Genomic DNA, 16,434 nt, shown 5'->3' with positions numbered 1-16,434 from the left:
TTATTCACGTAGTTTCATCTGGAAATCATTTATCGTCACACCGTAAAATAGGCCTACATGACATTTCTATTAACTGATCGTCTTTTTTCCGTATTTGTATTATTATTATCGTCATCATTATTATAATTATTATTATTATTGTATATATTTTTATTTTCATTTATATTCGTTTCACTACGTGAATGATTCATTCGTCAGTGAACAGTATAGTATTATATAGTCTAGTATCTTAGACGAAACAAAATAAAAATATGTTCAATTCAACCTTTAAACTACATTCCAGTCAAAATCAGTCATGTCAAGCATTTACAGTAGCCTATCATTTCCATATACGTTAAGTAAAGAGATGAAAATGAAGGGGGAAAACGAATATAAACGAAAATAGATAAATATATAGGCCTACAATAATGGGCTAATTATAATAATTAATAATAATAGAAATTATTAAAAATAAAAATAAAATAAAATAGGCCTATTTTACGGTGTGACGATAAATGATTTCCAAATGAAACTACGTGAATAATTCACTCTTCACTGAAACACTATATTTGTCTATTAATTAGACTAAATAAAATACAATATATGTTAAATTCAGCCTTTGAACTGAAAAAATCCCAGTCATAGAACCTACATTCAGAACGTTAAGGAGATCGAAATGAAGGGGGAAATAACGAATATAAACGAATAATAAAAATATTACGGAAAGAGGAGGATCAGTTAATGGACAAGACTGTGGGATAAAATGTTTCCTGTAGGGCTATTTTATTTGATGTACTTTATGTAATATTTATTCATGATAAACTTTTGAATATACTGTCTACATCGCGCACAGACAGCATCAGCATTCGCATATACAGCATCGCCCATTGTTAATATAATAATTTAATATTGTATTAATTTCTGTAACAATTAATATAATAATTTCTTAATTAAAAATAAAATATTAATAAACCTATCTCTGATAGGCTAATCCTGGGTTACTATGGTCACGCAGGTTTGTTTATGCATTAAAACTCGTGCCCACGAGAAATGCATGTTGTTTCCTCAACATAATAAGTCGTGGCCACGAGAAATGGATCTCGTTCCCTCATCATCGCATCTTGTGGCCACGACATAAGGATGTCGTTACCTCGACAAAATGATCTAGTGGCCACGACATAATATCACGTTCCCACGAGTTAATATGACGTTCCCACGAATTAATATCTCGTGGCCACAACATAATATCATGTTCCCACGAGTTTATATGTCGTGGCCACGACAAACATAAGTGAACCGAAGGTGTCCCCTGGCGGGCACCGTACACATTCTTATATTCACATATAGCTACATGACACTTCATAAACTGAATCATCAACAAACGATCACTAATCCAGCTTCACTCTGCATGAGCCCTTATGCTTAACAGTTCTGGATTCAGCCGAGGTGTACTGATCATATGAATGTTGGTACAGAAATCCATACATCCCTGTGCGGAAAAGAGAAATATGCCCTTCCTGGCTGTATTCAGCAATTCAAGGTCAGAACCCAGGCAGTGAGTCTGAACGGTTCATTTAGAGATGGGAATTGAATTGTGAAGGCGTAGCTGCTGGCAGCATGCAGGAGTTTGAGGATGAGGACAACTAAGGGTCGTCTGCATGGGAAGTGAAAACACAATGTCCCACCAATACCTGAAAAGCCACATTTCTCATTTCTGATTATAAAGAGATGCTTTGAATATAGGCTGCCAATCAATGCCTATGAATTAAGCAAATTAATCACATATAGTACATAAAAACACTTAAGTTTTACATGTCTTCCTTCCTTTTTAATGGTAGCTCCAATTTTAAATGAATTTCAGTGTGATATAATGTACACAGGTCAGCCAATTAGCCTAGTGACCTTGTGAAATCCTTTTAGCGCTTGACAAACAAGTGCGTGGGTAGATGTGGGTACTTGGCTGTAAGAACCATCTATTCTTCCCTCCAAAATCAACAACACTGTTCATCTTCAGACAGAGAAATACTGGTCGACGGCTCTCTCGGACTCTGACAGCGGTGCAGGAAGCGCGTACATTATTGAACACTTTCCAATTCTCAAAGCACTTCTTAAAGGTCTTAGCGGCATGCATAAACTCAGCAATTGCTCCATTCGTGGGAAAATAAATGGCTTGCATGAAATTTTGTAGTGTGTTAGCACAAATGGCAGGTTTGCTGGCGTGATTAGGGATCTCGAAAAAATATTTAGGAAGCTCGCTAAATATACCGCCCCTGAGACACTTCTCATGGCCTAGCTAACCAAGTGTGAAATAGCTTTGGCTAAGTAAGGAGAGGGAACCATTAATATTGATAAAAACGGGTGAGGTGCTCTCAAGGTGGAATGGAAGTTCTAACTAAAGAAAATGATTAATGTCACCTTCAGTAGAGGTTAGAGAAATACATTTATTAGGGATTTGTAAAGTTTGGGTTCACATACACACAATGTCTTGCTCACTCTCTCTGTCTCTCTCGCTCTCAGTCTGTTTGTCTATATCTGTCAATATGTGCCCCAAAAAGCATTTAGACAGTCATCACTGATGTGAAAAGCCATTCAAAACCCATTTTACTTCTGTAATCTGACAAATTAACAGGTGCTGAAAAAGTAAGACAGATTTCTGTTAGCTGAAAAAGAAAAATTACTTGTACTTAGATTAAATTACATTTTAAAATACTCGTAATCATGATTACATATTATTTACACAATAACAAGACATTTTTCACAATTTATTGATTCCCCCTAGTTCATCTTTTACATTTTCCTTTCTAAAATAGCCTACTGCTTATATATTCAGAAAGTCTTCAAGTTTTGTGGACATTCACACAAAGATCAGTCATTATTCATGTGGTGACACAGCATTCGACCACTGATTTACAAAAATCATTTCTGGTTTAAGAAGTGTTTCAACACTGCATCAACTACTGATAAACACATTGATTTTTATTTGAATAATCACTCTATAGGATATTTCACCAAGTATTTCTATGTATTTGTAAGGCTTTTGTCTTTCAATCACATTAAAATGCACAAACTCACAAACCTTTTTAGTCATCTGATCCTCTTTTACCTAATATCTCCTTGAAGTACCCTTTGTCACAATACGTGTCAAAAATAAACACAAAGATGAACAAAGTCAAAGTCTTTAATATAATCCATACAGGTAAATCCAACATAGAAGGGTATAAAATACTTTGAGATCGGACACAAAGGGTAAAATTGAGACAACTAATAAAGGGTGGCTAATTATACACAGACAGGTGAAGATGATTAACTAATAATGACTAGATGAGGACAGGAACAGGAAATAACCAAATATGGGCACACGAGGGAGAAGCCAACACAAACTGTCCAAAGGGGTGTGACATATCACCCCCCTCCCGGAAGGAACGACCTCGCGCCGCAGAAGAAGAGATTTGCCGGAGGGACCTAAGGAGGTAGATGAAGGAGTGGATGTGAAGGGACCCAGAGCAGGAGGAGCCAGGCGAGACCCAGGCCACAGCCATGATGGTAGCCCACAGCGGAGCCGACGGAGGGAGAAGCCATGGTGGAGGAAGGGCTGACGGCTCCAGGGGGTTGACCGACGAAGGCGGGGCAGGTGGGGTGGAGCCCGAGGTGGAGACAGAGAGCTGATGATCCTGGGCGACACTGAGGATCTAGAGGTCCAAGGCAGAACCCAAGGCTCTGGCGACTGAGGCAGAGATCCAGAGGTCCATGGCGGAGCCAGAGCGACAGAGGACTGAGGTGGAGCTGGAGGGAGGGAGAAGCCCAACAGTGCTGGTGGGACGGAGCACTTGGACAAGACAGAATAGTGAGCCTGAGGTAATGGTGGGACGACGACCGACCAAGGCGGAGCCGAAGGAAAAAGGGAGCCTGGTGAAGCTGTTGGGCTGACGGGCGACAGTGGAGACGAGGGAGCTGGAAGTCGGGGTGGAGCTGGGAGCTGGGTTGGAGGGCCGAGGCGGAGTCCGGGACTCTGAGGCTGGAGGCGTAGATGAGGGGTCCTCCAGCAACGCTGGATGGGGACTGGCAGACTCGCGGCGAGCCTAATGCAACAGTTATATAAAGAAATTATTTTTTCAGCAAGGATGCATTGATCTAAAGTGACAGTAAAGACATTTACAATCTTACAAAATATTTCTATTTCAAATAAATGCTGTTCTTTTTACTTTCATTAATCAAAGATTCCTCACTGCAAAAAAGCAACAAAAAATCTTACTTGGATTTTGTTGGTCTTGTTTCCAGCCAAAATATCTAAAAAATTCCTAGATGATTAAAAATTATTTTCTTATTTTCAGAAAAAATAAAATAAATTGGTAACACTTTATAATAACGATCAGTTGTAAGTCATTTATAAGTGGTTAGTTAATGATGAAATAATGATTTGCAAAACATTCATAAATGTTTATTAAGTGATATGCTAACAATTTGTGTATGTTTTGTTAATTCATTTATAAGTAATTAGTTAATGATGAACTAATCATTTACAAAACATGACTATGCATTCATAAATGATTAATAAGTGATATGTTAGTATTTTTATGTTTTGTAGATTAAGTTATAAATCTTTTACAAGTGATTAGATAATGATGAACTAATAATTTACAAAACATGATTATACGTTTACAAATGATTATTAAATAATATGCTAACAATTTACAAATCTGTCTTACTTTATCTTTAAAAAATAGCATATCATGAAATAATAAAACAGATCCTTAGTAAGTGGTTAATACGTTACTAGTTAATATATTATTTGTCACTTAAAAAATAATTAAAATATCAGTCATTTACATTTTTATCCTTTACTTGTCAGGGTTTACTGGTGGTGGCAGGCGTTAGAGTGATGACTCGAGATGAACAGAAGTCGATCCAATGAACGTGTTTATTAAACATCAACTTGAAGAGCACAAAGACCAGTAAACATAACTTTAAGACGACACAAAGCAAAATGGAAAAGGAAACGACTTATAAAGGGAGAGACTGATTACAAACACAGATGACACAGATGACTAATAATCAAAGACAGGTGATACAGATAATGATTAAACAAGGACTAAACCAAATGATCAACAACAGACGGGGGAAGACAGAGGGAGAAACCAAATGACCAGTGCAAAACAAAGACAAACAACCAGAAACATGAGGATCTTCGTGACACTACACCCCCCTCCCGGTAGGCGCGTCCCGCGCCGTGACGGAAACACCAGGGAGGGAGGGCGGGCGCCCTGGAGGCCGCTACGGGACAGGACCTTCCTGGTTTTGGGAGGCCTCCAGGGCGGGACAGGCAGCCATGGCGGATCAGGGGGCCACGGCCGGACAGTCAGTTCCTTTGGCCATGGCGGGTCAGGCGGCCTCGGCCGGACAGTCAGTTCCTTTGGCCATGGCGGGTCAGGCGGCCACGGCCGGACAGTCAGTTCAGGTGGCCATGGCGGATCAGGCGGCCACGGCCAGACAGGCAGTTCAGGTGGCCAAGGCTGGGTAGTCCCCGTGGCCCTGGCCTCAGTCCTCGGCCAGACCACGTGTACTCGGGGTATGTAGCCCCCCCCCAAAATTTTCTTGGGGAGGTTCAGCAGTTCATAGGGGGGATACTCTAGACGGCTGGACGGAACCAGCTGAGACACTGGACGGCAGGAAGAGACCAGCTGAGACACTGGACGGCAGGAAGAGACCAGCTGAGACTCCGGACAGCTGGACGGGGCCAGCGAAGGCTCTGGACGGCACTCTGGAGGAGCGGGCTCAGGACGGTGCTCTTGAGGAGCGGGCTCTGGACGGCGCTCTTGAGGAGCGGGCTCTGGACGGCTGGACGACCCCAGCGGGGATTCAGGAAGGCTGGGCGTCTCCAGCGAAGACACAGAATGAGTTAGCTCTGGGCGAGCGGTCACTGGAGGGCGCTCTGGCGGCGCAGTCACTGGAGGGCGCTCTGGCGGCGCAGTCACTGGAGGGCGCTCTGGCGGCGCAGTCACTGGAGGGCGCTCTGGCGGCGCAGTCACTGGAGGGCGCTCTGGCGGCGCAGTCACTGGAGGGCGCTCTTGAAGGCTGGACTGGACCAGCGGGGTTTCAGGAAGGCTGGACAGGACCAGCGGAGGATCAGGAATGCTGGGCAGAACCAGCGGAGTTTCAGGAAGGCTGGACAGGACCAGCGGAGGATCAGGAAGGTGAATAGGTGCTGTGTACTCCTGAGAAATCGCCATGTCCATCAGAGCCATAATATCCTCCTTGGCCGGGAACTCAGGAATGGAGGCCATCTCGACCGGAAATGCCTTGGGGTGTCTCCGGGTTGGCAGGTGGCCGGAACCATTGGTGGGGTATGTGGGGGGTCCTGGCTTATGGAAGGCTGGCACGATGTGCTGTGTGGCAGAGGGGGCTGGATGATGAGACTTAATCGGACTGATAGAATCAATTTCTTCGACTTCGAAATCAGACCCATTTAAAAACAGAATGAGATTGACTAGCTCGATCAAGGGGAATTGACAGGTAGGAAGATCGCAGCGAATAATCTCATCATCCAGTCCCAAAACAAACACAGCGCCGAGTGAAGCATCGTGCCAGCCCACCTGATGTGAAAGCTCGAGGAACTCCTCCACATACCTCTCCAATGTCCGACCACTCTGCCGTAGTCTCCATAGCCTGTCCTCAGCCATCTTTAATGTCTGGTGTCGTCTTCTGTCAGGGTTTACTGGTGGTGGCAGGCGTTAGAGTGATGACTCGAGATGAACAGAAGTCGATCCAATGAACGTGTTTATTAAACATCAACTTGAAGAGCACAAAGACCAGTAAACATAACTTTAAGACGACACAAAGCAAAATGGAAAAGGAAACGACTTATAAAGGGAGAGACTGATTACAAACACAGGTGACACAGATGACTAATAATCAAAGACAGGTGATACAGATAATGATTAAACAAGGACTAAACCAAATGATCAACAACAGACGGGGGAAGACAGAGGGAGAAACCAAATGACCAGTGCAAAACAAAGACAAACAACCAGAAACATGAGGATCTTCGTGACATTACTGAAGATCGCATCATGAATAAATCATTTACAAATCTTTCTGCATCCCCTAATCTAAAGTGTAAACAGTTCATCAGTGGTAAATGTTTTACTCATTATTCAAAGGTCTTTCACCCAGTGTGTATGACCACCTGATACCCACACAACCTGTAACCTGCAGGTTTGTAAAACATTTACAACTGATGAGTAGTTTACATTTTAGATTAGGGGATGCAGAAAGTGTTGTAAATGCCTTGTATACACCAGATCTTGTAACATGTAAGAAAGATCTACAAATGATGTGTAACACATTTACAAATGATGAATTGTTTACACTTTAGATTAGGGGATAAGGTAAGGTAAGGTAAGGTATTCTTTATTATCCCCGAGGGGCAATTTTTTATGCAGCCAGCAGAGAGAGTAATACAAATAACATAAACATAACAATAACACAACAACAGAATATTAAAGAAGAAAAAAAAAAAAAAAAAAACAGTATAGTAATAATAAGTGAATATCAAACAATCAAGATAAGGTGTTTAAAAAACTGGTCACAATGGGTATAAAAGAGTTCTTGTATCTATTTGTCTTACATCTCTTGGACACAAATCTACGACCAGACGGAAGCAGTGCAAACTCTGAACACAAGGGATGACTGGAATCATCCAGAATCGACCGGGCTTTTCTGAGTGCTCTATTCTTGTGCAGGAAGGGAATGTTAGCTAGAGTAACCCCAGCAATCTTGCTACATTCATTTACAATGCGTTGAAGACGGTTCTTGTTCTTCAGAGATAAAGACCCATACCAGCAAATAAAAGAAAAAGTAACAACAGATTCAATAAAACAACTATAAAACATCTTCATAAAAGTACTGTCCACATTAAAATGTCTAAGTTTCCGAAAAAAATGCATACGTTGGTGGGCTTTCTTACACACATTGTCGACCTGATATTTGTAATTCTGAACAGTCTCCACAACCTGACCATTTATAAAAACAGGGGAAATGACATTGTGTCCCTTCCTAAAATCAATAATCATCTCTTTAGTCTTACTAGCATTAATATCTAAAAAAGATGAGTTGCACCAACTGATAAAATCTGACATCACAGGGCCGTGATCCTGATCATCTGAATTTAAAAGAGACACAATGACGGAGTCATCAGCAAACTTAACAACATGTCGTCGTAAATGTTGACTTTGGCACATATTTGTATATAAAACAAATAAAAGAGATGCAGAAAGATTTGTAAATGATTTACTCATGCATTTACACAACAGCTTTTGAATACTTTGAAGTGTGTACTGCAATGTAAAGGCTGACTGGTGAGGGTAAAGATGTCTTCTCTGGCAAACATGAGCTGCGCCCCAAATGACGCACTATACACTCTGCATTTATTCACTATGTACTTATGCACTTATGCACTTTGCACCATGTAGTGTATGAATTATATAAGGTTATTTTCTATTTTATAACACCCTAAACAAACTTTCACAAGAACCTCATTTTTTTTTTTTTTTTCATATCAACTTCAAATTTGGAATAACTTATTTAGATGCAAGGCTTCAAATTGATATCAAATTTAGGATAAAACCTGTTATGTAAAATATGTATTTTATATAAAATATAATTAAAATTGCACAGTGTATATTTTCTTTACAGTAAATTTAAACTTCTGTAATTTGTTAATACTTTTTTTTTGCTGCTGATTGTTTTCTTTAAAAAGAGACCTACCTTACATCTGTATTCCAAAGTGTTCATGAATTACAGCAATTTAAGTTTGGATAGAGCACTTTCAAGCCTATTTTAAAAAATGGGGGGTGACAGTTAAGGGTTTAACTAGTATTTTTTTAACCATTTACTAAGGATCTGTCTGATTTATTTTATTATATGCCATTTTTAAGATAATTTAGACAGATTGGTAAATCGTTAGCATATTACTAACAATAAAATGAACATATCACTTATTAATAATTTATAAACACATAGTCATGTTTTGTAATTAATTAGTTTATCATTAACTAATTACTTGTAAATTAACCAGCAATCTGACTAAATGAATTTACAAAACATACACAAATTGTTAGCATATCACTTATTAATCATTTGTGAATGTTTTGTAAATGATTATTTCATCATTAACTAATTACTTATAAAAGACTTACAACTGAACGTTATTATAAAGTGTTACCAATAAATTAAATAAGTTTTTGCAATGGGTAAGAAAAAAAAATGTAGACAGAAAACAAGATTTTTTTTCTTACCCAATTGGCAAAGTATTTTGCTAGTTTCAAGCAAAAACACTCTTAATTTAGACTTGTTTGTTTTTTTGTTTTTCTGAAAACAAGACAATAAGTTTTACTTGTCTAGAAAATCCTTCCAATCCTTCCAAAAAAAAAAATATATATATATATTTTTTTTTTTTGCAGTGCTGAAAAAATTATGAAAAATAAATAGCAAAACTGTTTTGAACACTGATAATAATAATAATAAAAATCTTGAGCTTCAATATTATGATTTGGGATGGATCGTGTGACACTGAAGTAACATAATGTTATGAGTAATGATTCAACTTTGCATCACAGGAATAAATTACATTTTAAAATATATTAAAATAGAAAAATTTATGTTTCATTGTTTTAATAGATCACATTATTACTGTGTTTACAGTATGTTTGATAAAAAAAAATCACTTTGGTGTCAAACTTTAAATGGAAGTGTATAAAGTTGTTCATTTACTTATTACATTACACATAGTGCTTATGGAAAAGGTATGTCAATGGTCGTCCTAACATGAGTTGTATTTAGATTCATCAGGATTAGACATACCTTTGTGTTCCCTCAAAGATGAAAGCAGCTTTGGTCTAATCATCAGCCTGTTTGAGAGAAGTGGCTTCTGGGATCTTGTATTTTGACTGGAAAGTGTACCACAGGGCATTGGTGAAACATGTTGTGACAGTCAAACAAACTACAGCCCTCTGAATGTGACACGTGTCAGCTGCCAGGAGGAGGCTACATCTGTTCTTCAGCCTGGGGTTAAAAGCTCAAATAAACACAGAGCCCCGTGTGGTCTGCAGAAAATATGGCCACGGCAGGGCTGTCGGCATTGGTCATGATTTCAGTGGCAAACATAAAGGTGTTACTGTTAGAAGCAATATTATTATTTTGTTGTTGTCCTTGTTGCTGCATTTATGGGTTTATTCATATTAATTTCCAGTTTTTTTTTTCATTACAAATAAAATAAAGCTGCCGTGATTTCACATGATTTAGATGGTGTATGATTCCATCTGATGTTCATTAATGTGTTCTTCTATTAGGCTTTGTGTGGTTCCAATCGCAGGCTGTTTGCTGTGCGTAGCATGTTGTATACAGCCCATTCAAGGTTGTTGTGTATAGCTTTTTTGTAGCATAGGCAGTAAAAACATGTTCATGCAGGGCAAGTGAAGCAGCCTTACTGTTTTCAGCATGTCCTTCCTTCTGTCAAGGCTGACACACATTAATGAGGCACAGAACACATACAGACTTCATCATTATAAGCTTCAGGGAGAAGAGGAGGAGGGGTTTCACACTTTCTCCCTTTTTCCCTCCATTACAGGAGATATTTGAGAGATTACATCTGTCACTTATTTGGGTGCTAATTGGGCAAATAAACATGTTTCACATACAATACATCTGCATCGCCCTAATCAGGCCTCCAGAGAATACCTACAGCATGCTCTCTGCAATGCATTATGGGAGGAAGGAGATTGTGTCTTGTGTTTTGTGTCATTGTTTCATTTGTTTACTGTGTTATAGTGTGTGCGCCGTGTAGGAGGATGACGAATGTTTGCACATGTTTTCACACTGGTAAATTGTCCTGTATCGTGCCAGTCAACTGGTCAAGGCCGCAGGGAGTCGCTGGACAATAAACACAGAACAGAGACCCTGATGAAAACACTTTCAACCTTTCTCGTAAAATGATTTTTGCTGGCACATGTGGAACGAATTGCTTGCTTCTAGTTCTTTAGAGGAATAGAACACCAGCAAATGGAAATTTACTTACTCTTAGGCCATCAAAGATGAGTTTTTCACTTCACAAGATGTTAATTGGTGGACTGGACTGGAGTGGTGTGGATTACTTGTGGATTGTAGTGATGTTTTTATCAGCTGTTTGGACTTTCATTCTGACGGCACTCGTCAGAAGAAGAACCAAACTCCTGGATGGCCTTTTTTCAGCAAATTTTCATTTTTGGGTGAACTATTGTCATTCATTCATTCATTCATTCATTCATTCATTCATTCATTCATTCATTCATTCATTCATTCATTCATCCATTCATTCATCCATCCATTCATCCATTCATTAATTTATCTATTTGTTTGTTTGTTTCCCCAACATATCCACTGTGCATTGCAAACTATGGTGTACCTCAGCAGATATAGGAGGATGTACAGTAGGGGATAATTTAATTTTCACACTTTTTCACATCAGGCCGATCACGTCTTCACGTCTCTGACAAGTAACAGCAGCAATGAGCAACAGCCAATGATACTGCGAGAAAAAAAAAAAAAAGAGAAAAAGAGGAGGGGTTAGGGACAGAGAAATAAACCCAAAAAAAGCCTGCAGGCCACTTCTGGTCTCTTCAATATGTATTTTCTTTTTCCAAATGACAAATAAGAGTGTCCACAGTTTTATTTGCTTTTTAATTTTTTTGTTCAAAATACAAGATCTTGTACTGTTTGTGTTGATGTTGGTTTTATATGATTTTGAGTAGAGTAACATTTTCAAGCAAACTTTAAATTTGGTGTAGCCATTAAATACATTAAAACATATTGAATTAAACTGAGTCTGTACACATCTTAATCCTGTTTAAATAAATAAAAATATGAGAGAAAATAAAACGTCTTGGTTACGTATGTAACCCTCATTCCCTGAAGGAGGGAACGGAGACGTCACGTCGGAGACCGACGAATTGGGATATCGCTTAGAGATACCAATCCTCTTCGTGTGTAAACTAAACGAGCCAATGCACATTGGCATGCATGATTGCATCCAGCTGTCGCTGATCACAGCGTGAGCATAAATACACAGCAGGTGCAATGCATAGACAGGATTTCGCTGAGGAGCCGAGCTTGGGTCCGGCCGCACAGCGGTGGTACAGCAGCTGAGGCGACGGGACGTGACGTCTCCGTTCCCTCCTTCAGGGAACGAGGGTTACATACGTAACCAAGACGTTCCCTCTCAGTCGGTCTCTTCGACGTCACGTCGGAGACCGACGAATTGGGATCCCTAGCAAAGCGCCGCAGCTGCTGCCCCCCTCCAGTGTCCTGAGCAAGCCACCTGGCCTCCAATTTTTGCTAAGGCCAAGGGCGGATCAGAAAAGACCAGTCACTGTATAACATAGCACTACCTACTTAGTGAAGCTGGAGCACTGGGAACGTGCGGAGCTCCCACCCATCCCGCAGGAGGTTCGGAGCAATACGCATATGGCTCAATTAGGACATATGGAAGAATGGAGGTGATTGAACCCTCGTGAAGATGGTAGAAGGTTACCGGGGGAAACACGGTCTCTGTGGGTACCGTGGAAGACATATGGGATTCACTTAAGTCTCTCATGTATCCTAAGCCTTCTATCGGTTCTAAAGATTCATCGAGAGAGGCCTGGCGCCTAGACGCTCCGCTACGTCTGGAGCCGAGGAAGGAGGACTCGACAGGGTCTTCATGGACACTCTGGAGAAGATAGCAAGCCGACCTGAGCCAGTGCCTCTCAGTGCTTCTACCCGTTTGAGGTGAGAACACAGGAGGAGACTGGCTCTACACGAAGGCTATAAAACCTAGCGAACGTGTTAGGGGTCGCCCAACCCGCAGCTCTACAAATGTCAGATAGCGAGGCGCCACGAGCCAGCGCCCAGGAGGATGCAATACTCCTAGTAGAGTGAGCTCGCAACCTGAGCGGGCAGGGCACGCCCTGAGCTTGATAAGCCAAGGCGATGGCATCCACTATCCAGTGTGCCATCCTCTGCTTGGAGACGGCCTTCCCCTTCTGCCGTCCTCCGTGACAAATAAAGAGCTGATCTGAGGTCCTGAAGCTTTGCGTCCGGTCGACGTAGCATCTTAATGCTCGGACGGGACAAAGCAAAGCTAGGGCTGGGTCTGCCTCCTCCGGGGGCAGCGCTTGCAGGCTCACCACTTGGTCCCTGAAGGGAGTAGTGGGAACCTTGGGCACGTAGCCAGGCCGGGGCCTCAGGGTTACCTGGGAATCTGCCGGCCCGAACTGAAGGCACGAATCGTCGACCGAAAACGCCTGCAGGTCCCCTACCCTCTTGATGGAGGCCAATGCCAGCAGGAGCAGAGTCTTCATAGAGAGACACTTCAGCTCGACTGACTGTAAAGGCTCAAAGGGGACCCGCTGTAGTGCTGTGAGCACCAGAGACAGGTCCCAAGAGGGTATGGAGGGGGGCCTAGGAGGATTTAACCTCCTGGCTCCCCTGAGAAACCTGACGACCAGGTCGTGCCTACCTACTGACCTTCCTTCAACGGGGTCATGGTTTGCAGAAATAGCGGCTACATAGACCTTAAGGGTGGAGGGTGACAGCCTACGCTCCAACCCTTGCTGCAAAAAGGTAAGCACGACTCCGACCGAGCATCTTCGGGGATCCTCATTTCTTGAGAAAGCCCATTCGACGAACAGGTTCCACTTCAAGGCGTAAGCATGTCTCGTGGATGCAGCTCTCGCCGAAGTGATGGTGTCTACCACTCCTTGGGGTAGATCACTCAGAACCTCCGCGTCCCGTCCAGGGACCAGACATGTAGTTTCCAGAGGTCTGGACGCGGGTGCCACAGGGTGCCCCGTCTCTGAGTCAGTAAATCCTTCCTCAGAGGAATCCGCCAGGGAGGGGCTGTCGCGAGGAGCATCAGTTCTGGGAACCAGGTCCGAGTAGGCCAGTAAGGCGCCACTAACAGGACCTGCTCCTCGTCCTCCCTGACCTTGCACAGTGTCTGTGCGAGAAGGCTCACTGGGGGAAACGCATACTTGCGAAGGCCCCGTGGCCAGCTGCATGCCAGGGAGTCCGTGCCGAGTGTACCCTCGGTCAGGGAGTAAAAGAGCTGGCAGTGGGACGTCTCTGGAGAAGCAAACAGGTCTACCTGAGCTTTCCCGAAACGTCTCCAGATCAGCTGGACCGACTGGGGATGGAGTCTCCACTCTCCGGGAAGCGCAGCTCGTGAGAGCTCGTCGGCTGCACGGTTGAGCAAACCCGGAATGTGAATGGCACGAAGCGACCTCAGATGCTTCTGACTCCAGAGGAGGAGAGAACGGGCGAGCTGTGACATGCGACGGGAGCGTAGACCACCTTGTCGGTTGATGTACGCAACGGTCGCAGTGTTGTCCGTCCGGACCAGCACGTGTTTGCCTCGAAGGCGCCCTTTGAGACGGTTCAAGGCAAGGCGTACTGCCAGCAGCTCTAGGCAGTTGATGTGCCAGTCTAGCTGGGGGCTCGTCCAAACCCCCGACACTGCCTGCCCGTTGTACGTGGCTCCCCAACCGGTGGTGGAGGCATCCGTGTGTACCACAGCGTGCCTGGAGACCTGTTCTAAGGGAACTCCTGCCCGAAGAAAAGCTAGGTCTGACCACGGGGTGAAGGTTAGGCGACAGGCCGAGGTTACTTTGATCCGGAGAGTGCCGCGCTGCCACGCTCTCCTCGGGACTCGGCCACGAAGCCAGTGCTGAAGTGGCCTCATATGGAGCAGGCCAAGCGGTAAAACTGCCGTAGCTGCTGCCATATGCCCCAGGAGCCTCTGAAACTGTTTCAGTGGGACCACTTCTCTGCTCTTGAACGTATTCAAGCAGTTCAGCACCGACTGAGCCCGCTCTTGCGTGAGGCGAGCTGTTTGGCTGACCGAGTCCAGTTCCACACCAAGAAAAGAGATCCTCTGCATGGGGGAGAGTTTGCTCTTTTCCCAGTTGACCCGAAGGCCCAAGCGGGCGAGGTGTGCCAACACCAGGTCCCTGTGTTCGCATAACTGCTCTCGAGAGTGTGCTAGTATCAGCCAGTCGTCGAGGTAGTTGAGGATACGAACGCCCTGTTCCTTGAGGGGAACAAGGGCCGCCTCCGCGACTTTCGTGAAGACACGGGGGGAGAGGGACAGCCCGAAGGGCAGGACCTTGTACTGATATGCTCTGCCTTCGAACGCGAACCGCAGAAATGGTCTGTGGCGCGGAAGGATCGAAACATGAAAGTACGCGTCCTTCAGGTCGATCGCTGCGAACCAATCCTGGGGACGAACACATCTGAGGATGTGTTTTTGTGTGAGCATTCTGAAAGGTAGCTTGTGAAGAGCTCGATTCAAGATGCGCAGGTCCAGGATCGGTCGTAAACCGCCGCTTTTCTTGGGTACTATGAAGTAGGGGCTGTAAAACCCTGTCTTCATATCGGCTAGAGGGACCGGCTCTATTGCTTTCTTCGCCAGCAAGGTAGCAATCTCTGCCCGTAGGACAGGGGCATCTGCTACTTTCACTGTAGTGAAGTGGATGCCCCTGAACCGAGGCGGACGCCGGGCGAACTGAATCGCGTAGCCGAGCCTGATGGTCCGGAGGAGCCAGCAAGACGGACTGGGAAGCCCTCTCCAGGCCCCCAGCCAACGTACAAGAGGGACCAGTGGGACCACTGACGTACCCGCGGGGGGGCAGCGAGGTGGAACGCAGGGACCCCGCTCGGGCGTCTCTATGCCGGTCCGAAGCGGGGTCAGAGTGTCTGTGTGTGGTGTGTGCAAGACATTTACCTGCGTTCTGGCAGCTGGTGCGTGAGTAGTCCGTCTTACCGCACTCTCCAACCGCCCAGCGCCATTTGCTGGCGGGAGGGGAGAGGGGGTGAAGCCCGGGGCTAACCCGTGCAACACCCGCTGTCCCCTCTGGGGACCCAGAGATAGTAGAAACTGCTCTTTTATTGAAAATTTGGGTGTCACCGACCGTGAGGCCGATGACGGGTTTCTTAAAAGAAACTTTTTTAAAGGAAACAAAAGATTCTCCGCCCGGCCCTCCTCCGGGGGAGGGAGTGGTGCGATCACCATCTCCCGAAGAGCAGCTTCCTCCATCTCTGGGTCGCCCGTCTCAGGGACGCTTGTTCTTGCGTTTCCCACTGGTCTTGGTGGGAGCCTGGACGGGCGGGGCGGCCGCCCTGGGACCGGCTCCACGGCGCCGCCGTGAAGGCTGCTGCGCAGGCTGCTGTGGAGCGGGGGCGGAGGCAGGGGGCCGCCCTCGGCGACGAGCAGACCGAGGTGCCGCCGGCGGCTGGGTGGAGGCAGCAGCGGGAGCACGCCGGGGCAGGATATGACTGATGGCCTCAGTCTGCTTCTGGGCGGCCGAAAACTGCTGGGCGAAGTTTTCGACCGCGTCGCCGAAGAGGCCGGTCTGGGACACGGGGGCATTCAGGAACCTGACCTTGTCT

This window comes from Garra rufa, chromosome 24 (assembly GCF_049309525.1).
Source record: "Garra rufa chromosome 24, GarRuf1.0, whole genome shotgun sequence".
In the NCBI taxonomy this organism is placed as follows: domain Eukaryota; kingdom Metazoa; phylum Chordata; class Actinopteri; order Cypriniformes; family Cyprinidae; genus Garra; species Garra rufa.
This window is presented reverse-complemented; position numbering follows the sequence as displayed.